Below are 22,828 nucleotides of genomic sequence, written 5' to 3'. Positions count from 1 at the left end.
TCGTTTTCAATCCATCCTCCCATCATCTTCTTGGTCTTCATCTATTTCTCTTTCCCTTTCGTATCCAGTTCTTTATTTTATTTGTCCATCTGTTATCCTGCATTCTTTCTATATGATTTTTTTCATTCTTCTTTCTGTTTTTGGATCCAATTGTTTATTGGCTATTCTATTATTTTATCTGATCTGAATTTCTAATTTCGTTTAATATTTTTACACCTTAAATTTTTCTTATATTTATTTCTCAGTGATTAAATTAGACAAATCAGTGGTTTCACTTATTAGTCTAATTTAATAACAATCAGCAACTTTTCAGCAGAATTATGTATATATACTACGTTTATTTATTATATTTTATTTTATTCTGATTTCCATGTTCAGCATTATATAAGAAATCTGAATAATAATATATGAAGTGAATTTCATCTGCTATGAATGCATTTTGTTTGTTTTGTTGATTCACTCATAGAGAATTGTCAACAGCTGCTTTAATTTAAATCTCCGATTTAAACGCGCATATCATGTGCGCAGTTTGAATATCTCTTCGATTAGGGGGCGTATATTGAAGATGGAAGGCTTGTGATGTTTGTTTCAGGAAGAAGGTGAATGTCCTACAAATTTATTAACATTTGATCAGTTAATTTCTAGCGATAACTGTTTGTCATCGTGTAAATAATTTAGAATGTGCCTCCTGTAATGTACGCATATTTTGAAGTAACGCATCCTTTGGAAAATAGTATTGTCTAAGTATATTATGGCCTGTCTTCAAATGCTCTCTGTACAGAACGGAAATAGAAGTAAGTAACGGCAAATAACTTCGTTCATGAAAAGTGACTTCCGTATTACGACTATATTTTAGTAACTGCTGTAGTAATGAAAAGAAAATTGAATTATTTACATCTGCATAACTTATTGTAATAAAAACAGACTTTTTATTGAATAATACAGCTAATGGTGTATTTGGATATTGACTAGACTTAATAAAACTGCTATGAATTTTTTGAAAGATATTTCGATTCATGAAATAGTTAAGATTATCTGAATATCTTCAGTGGCAAGAATGAATTTTTCAGTTGCTTAATGCAGGAATGCATTGCGCCTTTTATGAAAATCACAAAGTTACTATATGTGAATATTTTGTAAGGTGCTGTCAGTTTGAGTGCTGGGAGATCGAATCGTTAACTAAAATCAGTACATTGAAGTTAATTTGCGTTGGTTGTTGCGATAAAGTCGTCGCAGCATATTTCAAGGTAGGCGTGACATTAATAGTGGAACCAGAGGAATTGTATTGGCGCTATTTCGTCAAGTGTTTTCTGTTCAAGGCAAGTCTTAGACTTTTTATAACGATTTGACGATTGGCATATACCGAAGTAAATGTGTTGCATGAATAGTTAAATATTATAATCCATTTCTACTGTTCGAAGCTTATCTAATATTTTGACAGCTTCCTATCCTGGTTGCATGTCATTGGTTTCTTTGCTTTTCCATTTCTTAAAGAAACAAGAATTTTTATCTGAAGGGAAGATCAAATTTTAACAATATATTCTTCTATAATAAAGTTGAGTTGGATAAAGGAAATGGTTGGACTGGTCAAAAAAATAATAATAATTTGACATATTGCATAGTAGTCTGCTAAATAAACTAAGGCAAATGGGGATAGATATGAAGCTATCCAAGGTGACATTGTAGCTGAAACAGTAACATATATTGAAGTAAATGTATTGAATTGCATATAAAATAATCAAACAGAGACCAGGTTGTCATGGTTGTCATGCTGCTGTTTAATTTGAACATTTAATGATATTGAAGATAATATGAATGGTAATCTCCAGTTTTTTGATGATGCTAAATTAGGGTGGATAATAAATATGATCCTACAGTATGACTTCAATAAATTTATATTGACAGAGCATAATGGTTGCCAGATCAGAGCTGCAGTGTGTAAAGTTATGTACATTGGAGTGAAAAGATTGCAAGCTATCACTTATTGATGGAACTACAGTACTAGAAATTGATGCCAAGGATTTGGATGTAATAGGTAGACGAGTTAGTTTAGAGAACATATTTCAAATGCTGTACAAAATAATATAGGCAATCATTTGGAAACAGAAAACACACTGGCAAGTAGGAACATTGTAGTTATTATCCCTATTTTATAAGGCTTTGATACCTTCATATCTGAACTATTGTGCTCATATTTGATTGCTGGGATTTATTAGGGAAGAAGTGAAGGAGATTAGAGGCAGCTGACTAGTATTGGTATTAGGTCTGTGAAATGCTTTGTATTTATAGATACAAAGCATTCCATAGATTTTTTTGTGCATTGAAAAATCAGATGATGGGAATGTGATAGAAATGGATTGCTTTAGCAATCCATTTCTATTAAACAGGTTCCATAGAATAGATGCATTAGAAAAAATTTTGAATTCATGACAAGAAGGCAAAGAAAAATGGGTCACCTTTGAAAGTTGAGTAAAACTAGTTAGAAGAGATGTGACAACTAAATTTTTTGCTTGGAGGGTGTTGAATCAGTGGAATGGATTGGGAGAGATGGTTATGGGTGCATTGTCAATGATTGAATTAAGATAAAGATACGATAGGCATTATGTGAATAATGGAAGTTTGGAGTCTCACACAATTAGATTCACGAGGAAGCACAGTTAATAATTTTGTAGACAACAGATTTTGTTAATAAATAGATAGAATGCCTAAAGGTATTCTATTCATGTTGGAAATTTAATTTTTAAATCAAATTTCAAATGTAATTTCATGTGACTTCAATTCTACAAAGTTTCTTTACAAGTTAAGAAAAAATCTTTCAGTTGCTGTAACATCAGTTTCTTTTATTGTTTGTCAGTAACTAAATAACACTGTTATTTTTTTATATTGATTATTATCAACTGGTTAAGTTATTGACAGCCTTCAGTTTTTTATATAATTCTCAAGCATTTCATGTAACATTTTTTTATTTAGTTATTTATTTTTTATTACCATAAAGTAAAAATAATTCTTTGGCACCACATAAGCTTCATACATCAGCTGTACCTCCACAAATGTAATTTACATTGATACCAAGCCTTACCAACTGGGTGAATAGTCTGCTTCCTAACAACATTTTGCAAGGTTGAAATCTTGCTGTGTGATTATGTGTGCATTAGGTGATAAATGATTTTCACTGTATAATATACTGCATGATAACTTATTTTTCTGGAAATAACAACATATACTCAAATATTAATTATAAAAAGTTTAATTAATACTTTCCTGTATTTCGGCAATGTTACATTGCTGTCATCAGGGATCACAAAAACAATGATGTGCATGCAGGCATTCACACTGAGCAAATGAGGGTGAAGAAAGGCAACCAAAGTAATCAGGCCTAGAGTCCTAAATGGCACCCCCCCCCCCTTCCAGTGGGCTAAATTAGAAATTAGGATGTATGCATCCTAAATTTGGGGCAGTCTCATGCACCCAAATTTGTTGAGGTTTAGAAAGTTTTTCAAAGCTGAGGCAGATTCAAGGAATAGCCTTTCATACTTATATTTGCTGCAGTATTATTCTTGCATATTCTGTGGTGGGTGTCCAAAGCATAGTCAGCAAGTATTGTATTGGTAGAACCAGATGTAATACTTGTGTTCAGAAATTCTGATATTGGCTGTCCTTTTTGTTTGGCCGTAATAGGTCAGTTTGCAACTGCATGAGATATGGTAGATGCCTGGTAGGTCTAGTGAACCACATTCCCTATACCCGTCAGGTCTAGTCTCTAAAATAGGTTTCTGCATTATCTCAATTTTAACTTGCATGGTTACTATATGATCAGTTTACCACATTTTTGTTGGTGGAATATTCATATAAAAATGTATGAAAAGAAGCAGAAAATGGAAAACTAATTATACATACTGATATTATTAGGAATTGAAGATTTTCATTTAGCATGTTATGTTCCTTTACAGTTAAGTAGTATTCTCTAGAGAGGAGATATGTTAATTTCTCTAGTATTTAGATTAGTTTGCTGAGGATTATAGATCCCAGTCATTTATTTATAACAGCTAAATAAATTGGGAATTTTTTTATGTTATTTCTTGTTAATGAAGAGTAGTATAGTGGAAATATTATTATGCAAAAATACTATCTTTGTATTGGATCAGTGCACTGTTTATTTTTTCTTTTTTTTTTTTGACATTGTACGTTCAGCATTGTAAAGTCCATCTATTCCAGGTTGTCCCTAACTTTTATCAAAATATCAGTTACTTCCACAGCTAATTAAGTCAATTTTTAATAAAGAGGACAAATCAGATCTGGAAAAAAATAAGATTACTTTGTTAGTGGGAGATATATATATATATATATATATATATATATATATATATATATCTTGATGATCCAAATGAACTGCTTACAGAAATAAACCATCTGAAAACTTCTTTCGAAGTTAATGGATATTCCAAGAAAATCATTAACAAATTCCTTCTTAATCCTCCTAGACATCACTCAGAAGAAACATAGATTCAAAAGCAATATATCTATTCCTTACATAAGTACTGTTTCACATAAATTAGCAAAAGTTCTAAAAAAAATACAATATCAGAACTTTGTTCACTCCACTTCCAAAGATCCGTTCCTTAATTAGCCACCCAAAACTTTTGTCATCATCAATTCAAATACCCTGGCGTATATAAAATATTATGTGACTGCGATATTCCTTATTTCGGGCAGACAAACAAATCTGTCAAAATGCGTATGGAAGAACACGAGAGACATTACTTACAAGAGACAGCGAGCGAGTGCATTATCAAGTCATATCCTTTTCTCGGCTAATCCTAATGATGATAACCAAAGTCACAAAGTCTGCTGGGAAAAATCTACAAACATCTTCCGTTGCAGTGACGAAATAGAGAGAAAAATTGTGGAATCGAGAGAAATCATCTTCAGTCCTGTTCATCTAAATAACAACTTAAGCTACAACCTCCCGGATAGTCATTCAGCTGTAATCATGTACTGGCGTTCACGTGATGCAGCAAGCACGCACTCTCCCAACAATGCAACAAATGAAAGAACAGCTTCAAATACAACTACAACGTTTTCATGCTAATTATGTATAAAGACTGTCTATGTTGTTCATAGTCTTTTAACCCTCAATGTTTAGTGTTTTTTCTTTTATAATGTCACCTGAAGAAGGCTGTTACAGGCCGAAACTAGTAGTGTGTTTATATTAAAACCTTTTTAATTAAATCTCGGTTCTAGTCATTCAATTTTTTCATAAAACAATGTCTTATATATATATATATATATATATATATATATATCTCACCCAAAGTACCAACCTAACTCTTAAATCCAAAAGGTTGAAATTATTTTCAAATTTGGAGCTGATAATTTGCATGTTTTATATGGATTGAATAATATATGCATGTAAACACAAGAAAGATATTTAATTAACCAAATATTTCAGTCTGGAAATAGCAGACCATCTTCAGTGGCACTACAAGAACAGTTTAAAAAAAAAAAAAAAATACAAGGTGGAATACTAACAATAGATCTTTTAAAAATAGAACAAGCCATGTGATGTTATATCACTAAGTATTAAAGGGAATATTTTTAAGCAGAGACATGATTGAAATAAAGATATTAATTAATAATATTAAATAACATAAAAAAAAAAATTAATATGAATTAATGAGTTACCCTGATTAGACTTTCCCAAATTTTTGATATAGATATGCAGTCATTCCGATTCAGGTTAGGACGATGGAGATAGGTTCTATCTCAAGAATTCTGAAGAAATGAGTTAACAGTTACTTATTCACCTATTAGCAAATTATCTTCCCATTTTCCTTCTCCTAAAGACAAACGCTCAACTATATCTCTTCCTGGAGTTTATCAAATTCCCTGCAACTGTGATCTCTCCTATTTTGGACAAACTGGATGTTCTTTTGAAAAAAGAATCCAAAAACATCAATCCTCCATTCATCACAACAAACCTGAAAAATCTGGATTGGCTCAGCATGGGATTGAAACTAACCACAACATCCTTTGGTCAAAAACTTACCTCTTACATAGATCCCATTATAAATTTGAACGTTTATTCAAAGAAAGCGTAGAGGCCTTACTCCATCATCCTAACCTGAATCAGAATGACTGTATATCTATATCAAAAATCTGGCAAAGCCTAATCAGGATAACTCATTAATTCATATTAATTTTATGTTATTTAATATTATTAATTAATATCTTTATTTCAATCATGTCTCTGCTTAAAAATATTCGCTTTAATACTTAGTGATATAACATCACGCAGCTTGTTCTATTTTTAAATGATCTATTGTTAGTATTCCACCTTGTATTTTATTTTTATTTTTAAAACTGTTCTTGTAGTGCCACTGAAGATGGTCTGCTATTTCCAGACCGAAATATTTGGTTAATTAAATATCTTTTTTGTGTTTACATGCATATATTATTCAGTCTTTATGTCACAAGTATCCTTAAAACACATCATGTTTTATATGTGATCCTCAGGAAAAATTGGAGAAGTTTACTGATAGCAGCAAGGCAAAACCAAGCCATATCAAAACATTAATTATAATGTTAACGAAGCTTGTCAGTAAATACCTCATTAGTATTTACCTGCTGACATCATTTAGAAATGCTTGTTATTAAAATCCCATGCAATAATCTGCTGTAATAAATATATTTTTTTTGCAGTGATGTATATAATATCTTAGTTGTGGTTATTTATCCAACTTAATGTCAACTACCCATCAGAAACTGCATTAATCTAATCTTATGATTAATCTAACTAACTGCCAGCCTGGTTGGCTGAGTGGTTAGCGTGTTCACTCTCGAGCCAAAAGGCTGCAGGTTCGAATCCCACCGTGGGCATGGATGTTTGTGATTTTCTGTGGAAATGCTAGAGATAGTGGTGGGTGGTTAGATGCCATTGGTGTAGTTGGTGGATACAGATTTGTAGAGTAGATGCCCTCCCTCGATTAGTCTTTGGACTCCCTGGAACTGTCACATAATAAAACTTTATTGGTTGAGTAAACTAAAATAAATATTTATCGACACACCTCTTCATTGTTAGTAAAATAAAGATATTCAAAAGGAAACTTTCATGATTAATATTTAAGAATGTGCATCCAAAACTTGAGGTTACACGTGTTACCTACAAATAAATGAGATTTTGAAAGAAATTCTGATATTGAAAATTCTGGTATTCTTCTTCTACTGCATAGCACTTCATTACTAGGATTAAGGTAGGATTATAATTTGTTAATAGAAGAACCTAAGTCAGGTGTGACATGAGGAGGCACATTATCTCCACTGTTATTCATAATCTGTATAGATTGAATTTATTAGGAAATCACATATTTTAAAATAATAAGGGAAAGGCCAAGATCTGAATTTTAATCTTTTAAAGTATTTTAAGAATTTTAATCTATTAATACCTTAGAGTAATTTTTTATCAGCCTTTTTGCATCCTGCTTACTTTGGAACTGTCAGAAAACAGAAGCCTGCCATGACTTCTAAAAATAAATATAATTAAAAGTAGACGACTGTATGATTTATAATAATCGATTTCTGGCTTCTTACACAAATTAAATCTAATGTAGTTAGATTTTATATTTGTTCTGTTATTTTATTTAATCATCTTTGTTCTATTCTGAAAAGGGGAATAGGGAAAAGGATTGATGAGCAGGTGTATTATTAGCTTTTTTTTTAAGTGATAATTTGTAATCCAGTTGGGAGATTTTTCAAATTGGTGGTTGCTGAATTTAGTCTGCACACTCTTATTAAACTTGCTTTATTTGTCATGTATTGAAAAATTTCCTTTGTGTCACCACTTATAGAGCCCCCTTAATAACTTAAGTTTTGATCATGTCCCCTCTTTTCTGCCTGACATTGAAACTTTGTAAGTATAAAAAACATTGTGGAAACAGACAGAATTTTTCCATTTCTTCCAGCTTTATTATTTTTCTTAAGGTCTCCAGTTGTCAAATAAACCTATATACACTAATTTACTTGAAATGATTTTAGCTATCATATTCTCTTGATTATTTTGAGAGTTTATGATTCAGCAGAGAACTTTTGATGCCAGTTTATCATAACTGATTGTTGAACCATCTGTTTTAGATGGTCTGTATTTTAGTAAACGTTATTGCTTATCTTAGTTTTTTGTTGTAATTTCTGAAGTTCTAGGCAAAGTTATTAATGTTATATTTATTAAAAGGAATATAAGCATGTCAAAATGTAGTTGAACTATGACAAAGCAATAAGAATAAATAATGCCAGTTTCTCAAAAGAGATTTTATCTTTCTTAGTGGACTGTAACTGTCCTTGACCTGTGAATTTCAAAGTTTGGAAACCAAATTAATCTTGGCAAATATTGAAAAAGGTTGTCAATTGAATGGATTATCTGAATTTTGTGAAAAGTTTATTGCTGTATAAGTGAGAATAAGTGGTATATCTTGTATTTTTGTTTTCCCATTTTCCTCACTTATTCTTCTTCTGCATAGCACTTTATTACCAGGATTAAGGTAGGATTATAATTTGCTAATAGAAGAACCTAAATCAGGTGTGACATGAGGAGGCACATTATTTCCACTGCTATTCATAATCTGTATAGATCGAATTTAGAAAGTGTCATTAAACCTGATATGAAAATTGGTTATCAAAATCTGATATCAGGTCATGAAACCTGATATCAAAATCTAGTACAAGTCTGCATGATTCCTTTACACAATAGAATAACTGCTATAATAAATTTGGTATGAAAAGCAGCAATGAACAAAGATTTCGAAATAGGCAGGAATATTGAAAACATAAACATCAACTGCATCCTGAATTGGAAAACCTATAGAACAAGTAAAACACTTCAACTCTTGAGGCATGATTTTTAGTGAAGATGATATATTAAATATGGGAATAGACAACAGAATTAGCAAAGGTGGTATTGTAGGAAGTAGCTGATTAAAGTTATATGGAATAAGAGAAATTAGTCAAAACACTAAACTAGCTATACAAGAATTCTGAGAAATATTAGGAGAGTGAACACATGCAGTAGCAAAATCATATTAAAAATGAGGATATTAGGAAGAAACTTGACATTTTAGCATTTAGGAATGTGTGGGCAGAGCTAATCTCAGGTGATATGGTCACTTAAGCAGAATGGGAGAGGAAAAGTTAGCAAAGCAGGTATTGTTTTGCCAGAATGGCAGGAAAAAGATTTAGGAAGACCAAAGTCTGAGTGGATTGATAGAGTCAAGAAGTGCCTTAGAACACTGAAATATAAGATTTGACAATATTGGGGTCCTGACAGATAACAGATTAATTTGGAGGAACATTGTGCAGAAATTGTAAGCGGTGGAAAGGAGGAGCCACTGATGGTGAGTGAGGGAGATAATCGATGATATATCACCACGCTTTGAGAAAGTGTTCCAGGGGGTTATTAGTACTGACACTAATAACATGAGTCTTATATTGGGCCAAGTTCCAGAGGAATAGAAAGAGGGCACAAGTGTTCCCTTAAATGAGGTGATAAGACTAAAGGATTTGAATTATAAGTCAATCTGTATATCTGGAATTATTAGTGCTAGAGGTTAGTTAGGACTAAGATTCAGAATTGGGTTGATAATAATAGTATTCTCTTTGCTGGACAGCATGGGTTTGTTAAAATGAAGATAGTGTTGTAGCAGTCTACTTATTATAATAAGATGACAAATACATTGGACAAAGAAGATGCAGATACCATGGTATACTGAGATTTTGCAAAGGACTTTGATAAATTGCCACATGACAAGCTGCTAGTTAAATTGCAGATGGGGTTGGATTGTAGATTGGTGCACTAGGGTGGAGATTTGTTGTTCGTTAGGTATTATCAGAAAGTTATGAATTGGGGGGGGGGGGAGCAATATCCCAGAAAGGAAGGTCACTAGTGGTGTGCCCAAAGGTCTATTTTGGGAGGCTGTTGCTGTTTAACTTGTATGGTAATGATATTGGGGAAGGTTTGAAATGGCAATATTCAGTTACTTGCACATGATGGAAAGTTTGGGAGAACTATGAGATGTAAAGAAGGTGATTTAGCTTTACTAGTGGACTCTAATAGACTGGGAAAATGAGTGAGGTTGTCAGTTCAGAATTTACCAAATGTAAACAATGATAGCAGATAATAATAAAAACAACTAAATGGTAATTGGATAATTAGAATAAAAATTACTAACAACATAGTAAATCTGGTCTGCTGTGTAACATGTTTTGATCTTGGTTAGAAAATAAATAATATTTGATAAATTGTTTTTATCTTTTACCCAAGTGTAAATAAAGAAGTTTGCACTATAAAAACCTTTGACTTCAAGATTGGCCTAGTATCCCAAAATGCATGGCACACTTTCAGATGTCTATTGCCATGCTTTGAGACAGGCCATCATCCAGCTCAGCTTTGACCTTTGTTGAGGTTTTATTAATGGGAGTTAGATCTGTGAGGATACTGAAAGCTAAATCATTGCAGGAGTCATATTTTTCACATAATAGCAAAATGCTTTGTTACTATATTATTAAAATACTCTGGGTAAGAGGTAGTTGTAGCAAGTTATTTGCTGAACTCCTATATTCATATAGCACTCACTATCGTCACAGATCTAGCTTCCATTGATAAGACCTCAGTCAAGTTCAGAACTAGTCTGGGTATAAGTAGCCATACTCATAATGTATGGCAACATAAACCTCTGAAAGGAAGTGTGCTTTTGCAAACTGGTTTTGCAAATCTTTCTCATTCTGTTTAAGTAATCACATGCATCACTGATGTGATTATAGGTTCTTCAATCTTTTGTGCATGGGAATTAGTGTGAAATGAAGAAGAAAAAAGAAAGGTGAGGTTTCTAGGTTCCTGATTATTCCCATAGTCTGTACTTTTTATTGCTGCTTTTCATGCCAAATTTGTTGCAGATGTTATTCACTTTAGTCAGGGAATCCTGCAGACTTATAATGATTGTTTTTAGGAGTATACTATTTCTGCATAAAGTATAAAACAGATGAACATCCCCAGTTTTGATATTGGGTTTAATACCACTTTTCTTAAACATGATCCATATAGATGATGAATAACAGTGTAGATAGTGTGCACCTGATTTTAATCACACCATCTTCCTCTGTCTCTTTCAAGTCTAACCACAGATTTACACCTTAAATATGGACTGTATTATGTGATATAATGTCCTGTTTACATATGCGTGTAATGTTTTGAACAGATTTTCTCCAAAAGGATTTTTTAAATGCAGATCCTTGTTATATTCCCATTATTTCTTAAGTATGTCTTAAAGTGAAAATCTGATCCTGACAACCCACGTTTGGTCTGAACCTCAACTTGTTCTCCAAACGTTTTTGACAATTTTTTTAATTACCTTGCATAAATCTTACCTGGAACACTTGTGGAAAATTCCCCTAATTGTAACATTTTATATCCCTTTTATGAATGGGTATACTATGCGAGTTCTATTCCAGTCAGCTTGAATTTGACCTTCTGACCATGCTTTCTGGATTATATAATGTGGTCACTGTAAAAGTTTTATACCTCCATACTCGAGCATTTCTTGTTGAATGTCATCTACTGCTGCCTTTCCACATTTCGGGTTTTGATAGCTTTTTCTACCTCAGGTAGAAAAAGTAGCATTTAATAGCATTTGCTTCTTAAAAAAAAAAAACATGACTTGACCTTGGTTACAGACCATGTAGAAAATTGGCATCCCTTATCTGCTCCACTAAAGATCAACCACTTCCCCTAGACCTACCTGGTGTTTACTAGGTCCCTTGCAGCTGTAAGCTGTTCTACTTTGGCCAAACAAGCAGGACAGCGAATATCAGAATTTCAGAACACAAACACTACATTCGGTTTCACTAGTACAGCCACTCTGGTCTTGCAGACCATGCTTTGAATGCATGCCACAAAATACGGTGGAAGAAAGCCACGGTAATACACCATAGTTAATTCAAATTTGAAAGGCTATTCATGGCATCAGCCTCAGCCCTAAGAAACAGTCCAAACCTCAACAAATTTGGTTGCATGAGACTGCCCCAAATTTGGGAGACTTGCATCAGAAGACCTTCAGCCCAATGGCCAAGAATACCTACATAGCCTGCTAGGGGGCACCATCAGGACTTTTAGGAGAAACCATAGCTTCCTGCTTCGTCCTTATTTACTGTGTGTAGTGCCTGCATGCACGTATCTTTATTTTAAGTTCCTGTGAAGATGGCAATGTGACGTTACCGAAATATTGGAAATATAGATTGAAGTTTAATTTAATTTATGTCCTGTGTATGTTGTAAATTCTTTAAATTATTCGATAAGCACTGTTCTGAGACTTCTTGTTTCATTTTTCTTTAAAAATAATTACTTGAAACATCTAGGATATCTTTAATTTTTGTCACTTTCATCATCTTGGATTCCTTTTACAATATTTCTTTTATTTCTTACCATTTTCAATAGCCTCTAGAAATTTTTGTCATCTTCCTAATATTTATCTTCTATATTCTTCCAAGTCCAACCAAGATTTTTTAGTTATTTTTATACTGCTTTATTTTCTTTTGTTTTTCTCTGTTCTCTTAGTTCATCTCAGACTTATTTGCCATGGAACTTTCAATATACTTCTTTTCCTGGATTGCCATTTTTGCTTCTTTAGTCCACCATGGAGTTCTGATTTTTCTGTCCTTGCAGACAACTGCACATGCTTCTGGCTGAATAAATCAAATGTTTTCTTTATCATTTGCCACTGAGTTTCTGTGGTTTGATTGTTTTCAAACCCACTCCACTTTTTTATTCCAGTAATATTTGTGTGCCCCGTGTTGGGGTGGGTAGTAGAATACTCAAACCGCTCTCCTGCTTATCGTAAGAGGCGATAAATGGAGATTCAGTCCCCAGGGGTATAGCCGGGTTCCCTTCAGGGATTGGGCGAATGGCTAATCACTCCTCCCTGTAAAAATTATCTGATTACAGAAACTGCAAATCTGGATGAACAAATGTTTGGCAACAGACATAACTTGCGAGACCCCAGAAGACAGTTATTTAGCCTGGTCTGATATGGATAATGTATATGTGACATATCAAGGGGAAAGCCTTTCAGAACCCTCGTTGAAAGAGTGTCGCTTATGAAGCCATAAAAAATTTTAAAGATTGGATCATGAAATGTCGGAACACTGTACCAGGTAGGAAAAACTAGGCAGGTAATAAAAATGGACAATTATAAGTTAAGCATTTTAGGCATCAGTGAACTCAGATGGACTGGTAATGCTTGAGAATGCAAGAAATTTGATTCACAGTTTGAATGGCGTTTCTGAGTCCAGGAATATATATAGTCCAGGAACTCAGAGTCATATAGCATTAGACAGTTTCGGCACACCATTGAGCATGCTTCTCCCCCCACTAATTTCCCTCACTCACTTCCCCGTGCCTGCACAGTGTGTGTCTGTCTCAGTCCGCTGTGCGTTGTCCCTTACTCTACACAGTCTAGTCATTGCGCGATACGTTTGTGTATAGAATTTTTAATTGTTTTTGGCATTTTTTTTATTGCCCATGGCATCCAAGAATTTAGAAAGAACAAAACCTAAAAGAAAAGTTGTAGTATCGACAATTGAGATGAAAAAAGAAATTATCGTGAAACACAAAAGCGGTACACGTTTGACGGATCTGGCAACGATGTTTAAAATGTCAAAGTCAACGATAAGTAGCATTCTTAAGAATAAGGAAGCAATAAAAGCAGCAAATGTGGCTAAAGGTGTGACAACATTGACCTCCAGGAGATCACATGTTATTGAAGAAATGGAAAAACTCCTTTTAGTGAAGATAAACGAGACACGATTACGTGGTGACGTTATTACTGAGAGAATTATTTGTAAGAAAGCCAAACATCTGCATAGTGAACTTAAGAAACGAACACCTGAGACTAGTACTGAAAATGGCGAGTATAAAGGAAATAGAGGCTGGTTCGATAAATTCAAAAAACGAACTGGGATCCATAGTGTTGTCATGCATGGAGAAGCTGCGAGTGTCGATGTAGAAGAATCGAACAAATTTGTAAAAACCTTTAAGGAGTACGTGAATAGTGAGGGATTTGTATCTCAACAGGTTTTTAATTGCGATGCAACAGGTCTTTTTTGGAAAAAAATGCCCAAAAGGACCTATATCACAAAAGAAGAAAAGACTGCACCGGGATATAAACCTATGAATGATAGAATTACTTTGCTGCTTTGTGGTAATGCTAATGGAGACTGTAAGATAAAGCCTTTGCTCATTTACCGTTACGAAAATCCACACGTTTTTAAAAAGAACAATGTAATAAAGAGCAAATTCGGTGTTATGTGGAGGGCCAACACGAAAGCGTGGGTTACCAGAGAGTTTTATACTGAGTGGATTTATCATGAATTTGCTCCCACTGTAAAAGCTTATCTTACTGAAAAAAATCTACCATTAAAAGTAGTGATGGACAATGCTCCTGTTCATCCCCCAAATTAGAGTAGGATTTAGTTGGTGAATTCAGTTTCATCAAGATAAAGTTTTTTTGCTGCCCAATACTACTTCTATCATACAACCCATTGACCAGCAAGTGATTTCAAACTTCAAAAAACTGTATATTAAGACTATGTTTCAAATGTTTGAAGTAACCAATGCCACAGAACTGACTCTTAAAGAATTTTGGAAAGAGCATTACAACATTCTTCATTGCTTAAGGATCGTCGATAAGGCATGGAAAGCAGTTTCTATTAAAACAATGATTTCTGCTTGGAAAAAACTCTGGCCAGATTGTATTTCAGTCTTCCTCCAATCACCAGTCCTATTCTCAAAAATATCTGGATTAATCTTATAGAAACCCTTTAGTAATTTGAATGTCTCAATCATACACCCCTTTTCTGCCTATCAACCAATTTTTGCAACTCACAAATCTTCAACCTGTTCTCATAATGTTTATTCCACAGACCTGCTATCATCTTGGTCACTCTTCTCTGGATCCTCTCCACCTCCTCCCCATCAAGAAGAAACCCTGGCGCTCATATCTGGGCACAGTAGTCTAGATGGGGTCTTATCAAGGCTCGATACAGAGGAACAATAACTTGTTTGTCTCTGCTTGTTAAAGTATTTTTTAGAAGCCAAGTGATTTGATGAGCTGATTTAGCCACGTTTGCGATATGCCCTCTAAACTTCAACTCCCTATCCACCAACACGCCCAAATCCATGGCCTCATCAATCTCCTGGAGTACGTTTCCACCAATGTGATATACTGCTGCTAATCTTTTCACTCCAAAATGCATACCCTTACACATTGCCACATTAAATTGACATCCATTTTTCTTAGTCCAGTCCTTCAAACTATCCAAATCATCTTGCAAAATTTTGACATCCTGTGCACTCACAATTGCTCTACCCAACTTTGCATCATCAGCAAACAAGTGAACACTTCCTCTCAGATCCCTTCCTATATCGTTAATGAACAAATTGAATAGTAGTGGCCCAAGAACAGAACCATGCGGCACACCACTAGTCACAGGCCATCTTTTGGACTCAACTCCTGAATAAACCACTCTCTGGTATCTCTCCGTCAACCACCCTCCTATCCATCTCACCAATCCTATATCCATCCCCATCCGCTCTAGTTTACTGATTAGAGTTCTATGTGGTATCCTGTCCAAGGCCTTGGCAAGGTGCAGTAGAATCACTGTAAACCCATTACCTTTATCCAGTTCAGTATTCACTGTGTTATAAAACGTGAGCAAGTTACTGAGGCATGATCTACCCTTCACAAAACCATGTTGTCCCCCATGCGGTATCCCATTTTCATCTATCCAATCCTGTATTCTTTTCTTGACTAATTTCTCGAAGACTTTGACAACGATTCCTGATATGCTAATCGGTCAGTAATTTACAACAGCAATCTTGGAACCTCCTTTATGCAGTGGAACTATTTTACCCTCTTTCCACCCCCCTCGGGACTAACCCAGACCCGAGACTCAAACAAAATGGTCAAGGTACTGACAATTCTTTAGCCGCTTCACGTACGACACAAGCTGGTATACCATCCAATCCCACAGATGTATTGACATTGAGGTTTTGCAATAGACTACTCACCTCCACTTCATTCACCACAATTCCCATATAATCTATTGGTTCATTCATTTCTGCAATGTCACCACCTGGATGATATATTCTTGCAAAGTGCTCGCTCAGTAATTCAACTATATCAACTTATTTGGTTACCTCCCTACCATCGGCATTCTTTAAAATCATTCTGCTATATACATTTTTTCTTTTACTTGCAACATATCGAAAAAACTGTTTGGGGTTCTATTTAGCCTGCATGGCCAATGTTCTTTCATAATCTTTTTTTGCTTTTCTCACCACACTCGTTACCCTTCTGGCCTGTGCTTTACACCATTCATGTGCCTGCCGGTCACCTTTCTCCTTAAATTCCCTCCATAGTTGTTTCTTTTTTTGAAGCTCAAGCTTAATGGTGTTATTCATCCATTTAATCCCTACTTGATTTATTATTCGGACTCTAGGTATACAGTCAGCCATTGCTTCATGGAAACACTTCTTAACCGCCTCCCATGCACTATCAACTTCTAGCCCTTGCAGTTGTACATGCCATGGCACTGAACCAATCAAACTCCTAAGCTTGTCTTACTTACCAGCCTGATAATTCCACATGTTCCCTCTCTTAATTGTAAATTCCACACCTTTGGCCACCTCCCAAGTCAAGACCCTATGATCACTCTCACCAGTTGGTGGCAATGTGGTCATATTCGTTACAGCCAAATTCTCAGATGCAATTACTAGGTCAAGCACTCTCTGACCCCTAGTATTTTCCATTACATGCTGTTGCAGATATTTATCCCTTAATAACCGCATAATATCCAATTCCTTCCTCCCATGTGTCCTCTCCTCCTTCCAATCAATGTTACCATAGTTGAAATCTCCCATAATAATTATCCTTCTTCCACTCATTTCTTCTATTTGCTTATCATACTATCTCCACCATATATTCCATCACCTGAACTACGAGGCACCACTGTACTCATTGACGATCTTAATGCAAAAGTGGGTAAAAGGGCATATGTAGAAGAAAAATCCTTGGGTTTCGAGGCTTGTGGAGACCAAAATGAAAATGGCATGATGTTTGTATCTTTTTGTGAAATGAACCTTTTCATTGGAGGAAGTAAATTCAAGCATAAAGAAATACATAAATTGAATTGGATTGCACCGGACAGCAGTACAACGAACCAAATTGATCATGTTGCTATCAATAGTAAAGATCTATGCTTGATGTGAGAGTCAAACATGGTGTAGATGTTAATTCCGACCACTTGTTAGTGACAAAGTTGAAATTAAAACTTCAAAGCATATTAAGAAAGAAAAGAAGTTCAAGAACTTCATTTGATATTTAAAAATTAAGGAAGCAAGAGAAGTTTGCTTTGAGGATGAAGAACAGATTCAATATATTAGAAATAGAGGAAAATCAAGATATAATATTAGAAAACAAAGTAGAAGAATATTGGAAAAACTTTAGTAATACATACAATGAAGTTGCTGAAGATGTAATTGGTAAACGAAGAAAAAAAAAATGATTAACTGCAGAAACTTGGAAGATCATTGAAGAGAGAAAAAAAATTAAATCATTAATGAACAATACAAATTCAGAACGATTATATAAGGTACATAGCAATCGCTATAATGAACTAAAAAGCATAAAGAGAGAGGCAAGAGCCAACAAGAGAAAATATATTGATGAATTAGCAAAAGAAGCACAGCACGCTACAGAAAATGGACAAATTAGACAACTTTATCAGATTATAAAAACAAATCAATGGTAATAAAAAAAGTAATCCCTTTCTCCATTAGAGACAAACAAGGAAAGTTATTGACGATTCACTTCAAAATTGAAGCAAGATGGAGAGACTATTTTGAAGAAACTTTGAATGTAAAGATAGATACAGGATCCTGAACAGGCGCAAAATATTGCAACTAGTGTAATACTCACTTTGAACATTTCCGAAGATGAAATTTCGTTGAGCGAAGTCAAAGATGCCCCGAAGGCACTAAAATCTAACAAAGCATGTGGAAATGATAATATCAATGCCGAAATGTTAAAAGCTGATCTTAACACAACTACTGCCAAAATACAAAGGTTATACAATGAAATATGGAAGACAGAAAAAATTCCTGAACAATGGAAAGAAGTAGTATAAAAATCCCAAAAAAATTTGACCAAGTATGAAAATTGGAGAGGAATAAGTTTGCTTTCCATTCCCACAAAAGTTTTTACCAAAATTTTAATTAATAGATTTAAAAAGGAAATTGAAAATTTACTAAGAGAAGAACAGGCAGGTTTTCAGACTGGTTGCAGAACCATCCAACAAATATTCACTCTTAGAAATATAATTGAACAACGTATAGAATTTCAAGCCCCACTTTACCTAAACTTCATCGATTTCAGTAAAGCATTCGACTCAGTAAATAGAGAAAAACTTTGGAAAATATTAGAAGAATACGGAATACCTTATAAATTTTTCAACATTATTAAGAATATGTATAATGGCAGCAAGTCTTGCATGGAAGTAGATGGAAAACTTAGACTTCTTTATCATTGAAACTGGAGTTAGGCAGGGTTGTATGCTATCTGGTCTATTATTTATAATTTTCATTGATTGGATTATGAAAAATTCAATTAATCATCAAAAGAGAGGAATACAATGGGGTTTACATCCACACTGGAAGGAAGACCTTGATTTTGCTGATGACATACTGCTCCTGTCCTCCAAGTTAAATGACTTACAGCTTAAAACTGATGACGTTGCTTGCTGCACACAAACTGTGGGTCTACATATAAACAGAAAGAAAACCAAGCTTATGCAAATAAATGAAAAATCAAATAAAGAAATTAAGTTAAAAAATGAAACAATTGAAGATGTTAATACTTTTACATACCTCTGATCATAGGTATGTAAGATCAGAGCTACCTATGAAGCATAGGTAGCTCTGACCAATAATAAATAAGGCGGCACTGACAAAGATGTTTTACAAAGAACTGCTAAAGCACAAAATTGTTTTAGGTCATTAAACAAATTATGAAAAGCATCAAATATTTCAAATATTACAGTTTAAGTGAAAATTAATGTCTATAAATCTATTGTGCGAGTAGTACTGGTATATGGCTCTGAAACTTGGAAACTTACCGAGGCATCATCTCATCCACTTGGTAACGGGTTGAGTCCACTAAGAAGAAAGGTTCTCCACTTATCACGGTCTTTGGCCATTTCAGTCATGACTCTATAGCTGGGCAGATGGGAATGTTCTATCAGCAACTTTATCCAAGTACTTCTTGGTCTGCCTCTAGGTCTTTTACCTCCTATATATCCATTCAGAGCTAAATATGGCAATCTATGAAGGACCATTCTCTGGATGTGACCAAACCATCTCAGCTGATGCTTAATGATTGTATCTATTATATCATCTGAGAAGTTTAAATCTGTTCTGACTTGATCATTGGTCTTGTGTTGCATCCAGTGGATGTTATTGATTTTTCTGAAGCACTTCATTTCAAATGCTTGAAGCTTCTTGATTGGTTGTAGAGTTAATCTCCAGGCTTCTGAACCGTAGGTAGCCGAGGGGATGATAATTGTTTTATATAATTTCAGGTCTGGTTTAGTCCCGAAGGGGTGGAAAGAGGGGAAAATAGTTCCACTGCATAAAGGAGGATCCAAGACTACTGTTGCAAATTACCGACCGATCAGCATATCAGGAGTCGCTGTCAAGGTCTTGGAGAAAGTAGTCAAGGGAAAAATACAGGAATGGATTGATGAAAATGAGATACTGTATAGGGGACAGCATGGTTTTGTGAATTGTAGATCATGCCTCCATAACTTACTCAGATTTTATAACACAATGACAGCTGAACTGGATAAGGGTAATGGGTTTACAGTGATACTGCTGGACCTGGCAGAGGCCTTTGACAGGATACCACATGGAATTCTAATCCGTAAACTGCAACAAATGGGAATGGATATAGGGTTGGTGAGATGGATAGGAGGGTGGTTGATGGAGAGATATCAGAGAGTAGTTTACTCGGGAATAGAGTCCAAAAGACGGCCTGTGACTAGTGGTGTGCCACAGGGTTCTGGTCTTGGACCACTGCTGTTTAATTTGTTCATTAACGATATAGCAAAGGATCTGAGAGGAACGGTTCATTTGTTCGCTGATGATACAAAGTTGGGTAGGGCAATAGTGAATACAGATGCTGTCAAAATTTTGCAGGATGATTTGGATAGATTGGAGGTCTGGGCTAAGGAGAATGGATGTCAATTTAATGTGGCAAAATGTAAGGTTATGCATTTTGGGGTGAAAAGATTAGCAGCAGTATATCACATTGGTGGAACTGTACTCCAGGAGATCGATGAGGCAGGGATTTGGGAGTATTGGTGGATAGGGAGTTAAAGTTTAGGGGGGGCACATCACAAAAGTGGTTAAATCAGCTCATCAAATCACTTGGATGCTGAAGAATACTTTGACGAGCAGAGACAAGAAAGTTATTGTTCCTCTGTATCTAACCTTGATAAGACCCCATCTCGACTACTGTGCCCAGATTTGATCACCTAGGTTTCTTCTTGATGGGGAGGAGGTGGAGAGGATCCAGAGGCGAGTGACCAAGATGATAGCAGGTCTATGGAATTAACCTTATGAGAACAGGTTGAAGATTTGTGGGTTGCAAAAATTGGTTGATAGGCAGAAAAGAGGAGATATGATTGAGACATTCAAATTGCTGAAGGGTTTCTATAGGATTAATTCAGAGGATATTTTTGAGAACAGGACTGGTGGTGGTGGAAGGACTAGGGGACATCCATGGCAGCTGGGCAAGAGTGTGGTTAGTAAGGGTGTTAGAGCTAGGTTTTTTACTTGAGTGGTGAATGAGTGGAATAAGCTGCCAGAGTCTGTTGTGACAGTGAATGAGTTCAAGGCAAAGCATGATAGATACTGTGTGAATGTTGAATAGTTGTGATGGACATGATGTTTAGGGCCTCCCTCGATGAGTATAAGGACTCCTTGGAGTCGCCAGTAATAATAATAAGTTTAGTTTTAGATTTGTTGGGATTTTTTTTATGTTTCCATATTTTATTTAGTTCATTCATATTTGTCCAACCAAGGTTTAGCCTGTGTGTTACTGTTTCCATGTTGTTGAGGTTACTGGCTGCCAAGATAAACATATTTATTAACTTGTTCCAACGGATGATTTTCAAGATTTATAGAAATATTTTCTTCTTTTCTGCCTATCTTCATTATTTTTGTTTTATGAAGATTTATTTTCATACCATAGGTTTTACAGGAGTCATTTAAGACATTAATAATTTTTTCTGTGTTTTAGAATCAGCTAAGATAATGATATCATCAGCATATTTGATGTGATTAATGTTGGTGCCATTCATTTTTACACCTGGTTCATCAGCTATGGTTTTACAGATTTCTTCTAGGAAGATGATAAAGAGTTGAGGTGAAAGAGGGCAGCCCTGCATTACATCTTTCTCAACTCTGAAATCCTTGGTTTTAATATTGTTCATTTTAACAAAAGCTTTAGTATCTCCATAATAATTTGTAATAAATGTTAAAATATTAGAATCCATTCTTACATTTTTTTAAAATGGTGATCAATTTGTTTCTATTAACTGAACCAAGGCACAAAGTAATAAATTGGACATTTTCCAAAACAAGTGTTTAAGAAGAATTTTAAAAATCTTCTAGCCAAATACAATTACTAATGAGGAACTTTTAAAGAAAACCTTCTCCAAGTCAATAGATGAAGAGATTCTCCTGAGAAGATGGAAATGGGCTGGACATGTTCTTTGCATGGGGATAAACAGAATTCCCCAAGTAGCACTAAGTTGGACTCCAGAAGGAAGACACTCTAGAGGTCATCCAAAATTAACTTGGAGAAGAATGATGGAATCCAAAATGAAGGAGGCAAGATGGGTGAGTTTAGCACTGCAAGGGATGAGGGCAGATGGAAAACCAGCATTGCAGCCTTATGTGCCAGTAGGCACGGAAAGACTTGATGATGATGATGAATATTTGTGTACTTCAGTTTACCTCTGAAAGCTGTTCAGCTTTGATTATTTTAAAACCTTTCTTACAGGATCATAGTACTATCATAAATCCTATACACCCCTTGAGGGTATTTATTATTTTTATTTCATTACTCCTCCTGAGAGTCCAAATTGTATATTAAAATGAATTGTATATGTCCTGAAGGCTGATTTCTCTGTATGCAGGATGAAAAACCTGAGTTTCCAAGGTGGGGGGGGGGACCTTCGTACGAGGCTGGTTAACTTTCCTTCAGTTGAAAAACACGCATAAAGATTCTTCCTGTCATGACTAGAATCGAATTTAGGTCTTTGCCAATCAGAAATTACAACATACCATTGTTCTTCCAGTTGTGCTACGGAGGCATATGTCAGGAATTCAGAAATCTAGCAACAGATACTTGCCTTTATTAGCCTTGTCCTTTTCTCCAAATTTCCAAACATGTTTCAGTGCAAAGTGAAATCCCCAAGAATCTTAAGAGTTCAACTCTTGGATGGCAGAAGTATTAACTACCTTTTGTTTGCAAAGAATAAATGATACCAAAATCAAATTGAGTTATTTAAAAACCATATTAATAAATGCGACATCAGAATGTTTTGGAACAAAAGTAAATATAATAAGAATCTGGAATTGAGAACATCGAAGCAAGAATATACAGTGATTTTCTTGGACTTTGCAAAGATAATTACCACATGCCACATTGGTGTGTAAGCTGCAGAAGAT

At 34.8% G+C, this 22,828-nt stretch overlaps 1 protein-coding gene across 2 annotated transcripts in view; it reads left to right on the top strand.

The window, feature by feature from the left end:
- Positions 1–584: 584 nt before the first annotated feature.
- The window catches only part of LOC150104944 (guanine nucleotide exchange factor for Rab-3A-like), a 227,457-nt gene continuing 205,213 nt past the window's right edge, over positions 585–22,828 (top strand). For both annotated transcript variants that reach the window (XM_090396061.1, XM_090396060.1), the window contains exon 1: positions 585–794. The gene's annotated coding sequence lies outside the window, so the exon portion shown is untranslated. The remainder of the gene's footprint in view (positions 795–22,828) is intronic.

The sequence above is a fragment of the Typopeltis vanoorti genome, chromosome 7 (genome assembly GCF_054136105.1).
Source record: "Typopeltis vanoorti isolate ZY-2024b chromosome 7, IOZ_Tvanoo_1.0, whole genome shotgun sequence".
In the NCBI taxonomy this organism is placed as follows: domain Eukaryota; kingdom Metazoa; phylum Arthropoda; class Arachnida; order Uropygi; family Thelyphonidae; genus Typopeltis; species Typopeltis vanoorti.
The sequence above is the reverse complement of the archived record's forward strand: the minus strand, read 5'-3'. Positions and strand labels throughout refer to the sequence as shown.